The following is a 5,181-nucleotide window of genomic DNA, read 5'->3' on the forward strand; positions in this document are numbered from 1 at the left end:
AGACAGCGAAGAGGTCGGAGGTACCTGCAGCGTATGTTCTAAGACAGGTTGAACTTTAAAGGACAGGCACATACGCAGCTGGATGAGTTGTTTAGGCTGTGACAAACTCTGGAGATCCACCATTGTAGAATAATCAGTCCACCGTCGCCGCCATTCACGAAAAGTCTGGAAATTCACATCAGGCTTCAAGATGGGCGGTGTTTGAGCTGCTGCTTTAGGTGGGGCTGGGGGGCGTGAAGGAAGCATTGATGAGGTATCTGAACCAGTCAGTACCGAGGCAGTGTTAGAGCCAGGGGCTTGGTTAACAGTGAGGCGAGATATCAAGGCTTCAAACCGTGCACTGTCTTCCAATCTCCGTTGGTGGTCTCTCTCTGCCTCTGCTTGTCTTCTGCGTTCGTCTGCCGCACGTCTGTTAGCTTCATCCTCGCGCCTTTCATCTCTCATAAACTTCATTAAAGCAATTATCTCTGGAGACAACGCTGAATATCGAGGTGAAGGGCTGCGCGATGTTGTGGGAGCTGGAGCGTCATGGTCAGCCTGGTCATCCATCTCTGCGGAGCTATCATCCGACTGAATCATCCTGGCGCTGGCTCCACGGCTACGTAAGGCACGAGACATAACTACTTCATCTGTGTACTGTGTCTTAAATCAGTGTTGACCGGTCAGCCCGTCGTATCAACAAGATCTCAGACAAAAAATTAATTAAATACACAGATAAGTAGGTTATATATATAAAATATATATAAGGGAGCGGCCGCGGTCAGTGAGTGTTAGTACATGTATGTGTGTGTGCGCGCGTCTGGGTGGGAGCAGTCTTGCTGGGAGGGAGAGGAGGGAGAGGCGGCAACTCACAGTCAGTCGCCAGTTACCCTCTGGACGCGGTCAGAGGAGGGTGCACTGAACTCTACTCCCCACAAACCCCTGAACATGCCTTACACCTTGGGAATCCTTTAGAACAAGGTCACACATGTATGGCACGAAACACACAATGCACTAAACACTTCACAGAAAATCACTGTCACTGACACTGCACAAAGTTGCTAAATTCTTCGAGGAGGGGGGGCGGGCGGCGGTTGACACAGGGCAAGGGGTCCATAAGCCGGCTTTCCACAAACTTTGCACTGTCACTCGTAATTATCCAGTAAAACCGGTTCACTGCGCCATGTTCATGTTCTGGGTAATAAGTTCAATATACAGGAGCGAACACAAACACCTGTATAGATTTTGTAGGTTCGATTTACTGGATAAGAGATATGTACACAAGGAGAGTAGCGCTCTTCAACCTGTCTGCTTGTCAACTGCTCTATAGACGACGTATGGCAAGTGAGACATTAACAGCTTCCATACGTCGCCAGGCACATTAATTAAGCATGTGGGACATGGTAATAACATTGCCACACGCTGCTAGCTAGGCTGAATAAATAATATATATAAATGGAGCACATACATCATATACATACATAATATATAATACAGCATACATAATACAGAATATACATACAGTAGTCATTGTTGAAGCTGGCTGGATGTACTTAGTGTTTTATGTATTCGGTGTTTCATGTATTTTTGTTCTTGAATCGTGTATTAATTTAGTTGTAGGTGATATTGGCAACCTTAAAGTAATCTAGTATGTTCATGTGATTAGCTTTATGTCTTTGTTATTAGAGGTAAGAATTTGTAAATATAGTTATACTTTTTATTTTATTTTTTTACTCTAATCATCAAGTACAGTATTCATTTATTAAAAGGGATTGCATTCAATCCATACAATACACCGTAGTTGGAGTTATTCTAGGTACAAATTTAAGAATCATATATTGTAGCCTTACCCCTTTGACACATAACAACTTATATAAGTATCCAGGCCGTGAACCACCCTCAATGACATTGATCGTTCTCGGGTATCACCTTATTAGCCAATCATAGACAGCGGTGTGGGCCGACATGTGACACACCCCCACACCAAGGATTCACTCACAGTGAAGTTACTCATCAACCACATGCGGCTTAAAAAATCTGACAATCCACTTTCTTTACCTGCAACGACCATAATTGTGAAAGTATAGTTTTGTAAGAACAAAGCCCGTCTAAGCAATATAACATTCTCTGGCTTCTTCCTCTGTAAATACTGCAAGGCCGAGTGGTCTGTACATAGGACAAAATTCTTATCATATAAATACCTATCAAACTTTTGAATAGCAAACACAATAGCTAGGCACTCCTTTTCAATTACAGAATAATTCACCTCACGAGTCTGTAACTTTCTGTTTGCATAAGCAATAGGAAATAAGCCATCTTCAAACTGCTGCAGTAAAGCGGCTCCTATGGCTCTGCCTGAGGCATCTGTCCGCATCTCAAAATCTCTGCTGAAGTCAGGGGCCCTCAGGATTGGGAAAGAGGTAATACAATGCTTAAGTTCACCAAAGGCTCTCTCTTTCACTGGACCCCACCGCAGTTTATTCGGACTACCCTTCTTCAGCAGGTCAGTGAGGGAGGCAGTTACCTGTGAAAAGTTAGGGATGAATTTCTGATAAAATCCTACTAAACCTAGAAAAGATCTTAGTTGTTTTTTAGTGGTTGGAGGAGAAGACTTCATGATTTTCTCCACTGTGTTATCCTGAGGAGTGATTATACCTGGGCGCATAGTATAACCTAAAAAATCTATGGTCTCAAATCCCAACAAACATTTAGATGATCTGATAGTTAAATTTGCCTCTCTTATACGTGCAAAAATGACACATTTCAAGATGATCGTTCCATGTCACTGTATGTGCTAGTACATCATCCATGTAGTTATCAACATCCCTTACCCCATACAAAATTTTCCTCATAAGTCTATTAAAGCTGGCTGGTGAGTTAACAAGCCTAAATGTCATTCTTTTAAAATAATAACATCTCCATTTGTGACAAAAGCTGTTAAAGGCTTCGAGTCGTCCTCCATCTCCACCTGCCAAAATCCTCTACTCAGGTCTATCTTAGAAAAATACATTTCCCTTGAAGCTTAGTCAAAATGTCTTCTGGTCGGTTCATTGGCTCACAATCGAACTTGGTAATCTTGTTGAGTTCTTATAATTAACACAAAACCTGTATGAGCCATCAGTCTTACCAACCAGAACTACAGGTGAACAATACTCTGAGTTTGAATGCTCGATAATCCCTTCCTCCAGCATTGCTTCTACCTCTCTCTCTACTACATCTTTTGAAAAGGGCACTGGATACATCTCTCTTATTGGGCCTTCTATTATTAATTTTATCTTTTGCTTTACCATATCTGTACAGCCTAGCTTATTTGTTAAAATGTACGATACTCACACCAGAAGATGACCATGAGGTAGAGATGTCTCCGGGTTCAGGACTCTCAATCTTCTCCCGAAATGACGACGATGTGGCCGGCACTACACAAGGACTGGGAAGCACTTTCTCTGTCACTGCTGGTGGCGAAGTGGGAGAAATATCCTCAAACCTGGTTGAACCAGTGTTTACCAATAATGGTGTAGGGGTCTCAACAACCTTCACAAGTCCTGGTAGAGCACCAGGAATGTTCCCAATGATCAAGTCACATATGAGATCATTCATACACGTAGCCTCCACAGTACCAAAAAAATAAGGCGTGTCAACATAAACTTGGGCTACTTGATAAACTCTGACTGTTTTATCTAATAGTACACACCTCTTTTTGCCTCCGGTCAACTGATGATCTTGAACGTAGCGCCGCTTGACCACCACACCTATACAGCCGGCATTGCGGAGTACCTCTACTTCATGGGCGTTGACATACCCCCGAGTAGCCTCCAGGTCGGTTTCCATCAATCCCACACCAACATTCACGGGTACCACCTCACCAGATGGCAGAATCACAATCTGATACCGGGGAGACTGTGTCAGGCAAGCCGCCGCTCTTTCTTCCTTGGATCGACCTTGGCTGTCTTGAACCTCCTGACGATCCTGACGAGGTCCTCGCGTAGCTACCCTGTAGTCCCTTGCTATATGACCCTTATTATGATACAGAAAACAAACCTTTTCTCGTAGTGTCGGAAAAGCTGGTGTTGGCTTCTTATCTGGAGTTGCTTCAGTTGTAGTTTGGCAAGGTGTTCTTCCCTCCTTTTGATGTCTAGGCTGATTAGTCTTCCACAGAGGACCACCGTGTGCTTCTAAGTAGGTCTCGGTCAGTTCCCTTATGGCTTTGATTGTTGTTGGTTTTTTCTCTTTCAAAAATAGTCGCAACTCTAAGTGACACCGTCACTGGAACTGACTAACACTTTCTCCTTTGTCCGGTACCGAGTCACGAAACTTTGAACGATAACCTTCTTCTGTGAGCATGTATCTTTCTAAGATAGATTTCTTCACCGATTCATTATCCACTGCTTCAGTTGTTGACAAGACAACATAAGCTTGAAGAGCTTTACAAGTAAGGAGAGAGCTTAAATTAACTGCCCACTGATCAATCGGCCACTCACTATTAGTTGCATACCTTTCATACCTCTCAATATATGCATCAATGTCGCCAACTTGTTCCTAAAACTTAGGTAACTTTGGCTTTGAATAATAAGGGAGAGTTGGCCTGGGTTCGGGGGATGTCCTGACGAAGCTGAAGCACTTCAAGTTCATGTTTTCGTTCTCTCTCCTTTTCGGCTCGTTCCTACTCTCTTTCCACTGCTTCCTTTTCTCTAAGTTCTGCTTCCTTTTCTTTAAAATTTATCTCGCATTACAATTCCTGTTCTGCTTTCCTTAACTCATACTCTCTCCTTTCTTTTTCTCTTCTTTCTTCTCTCTCTTGCTGTCTTTCGTCTCTCAGAATTGATTATTGTTGGGTCACAAACTCTTTCAATTCTATTAGATCACACCCCAAGTCTCGACCAGTTTGAATCAATTCTCCGAGATCGATTGTTAGTCGATTTAAAACACGTCACTCATTATGTTCACCTCTCTACTGTTGCTCAGTCCTCACCTTGCACTTCCAATGCCTTCACTCAGTCTGTATCCCGAGTCTGGGCACCATTGTCAGTTGTCATGGGACTTTCAGACCGAGAGAAGGGGCTTATGGAAACTCGCTGTGTAAAAATTACATATATTACATTATTTACATTCACAGAGCAAGTTTTCATGTCAAAATATCCCCAATTACTTCACGCACAACTCGGCGCTACCTTGTACCCCACGTTGGCGTGTGTATACCAGGCC

The sequence above is a fragment of the Homarus americanus genome, unplaced genomic scaffold, assembly GCF_018991925.1.
Source record: "Homarus americanus isolate GMGI-L3 unplaced genomic scaffold, GMGI_Hamer_2.0 scaffold24694, whole genome shotgun sequence".
NCBI classification, from domain to species: Eukaryota; Metazoa; Arthropoda; class Malacostraca; order Decapoda; family Nephropidae; genus Homarus; species Homarus americanus.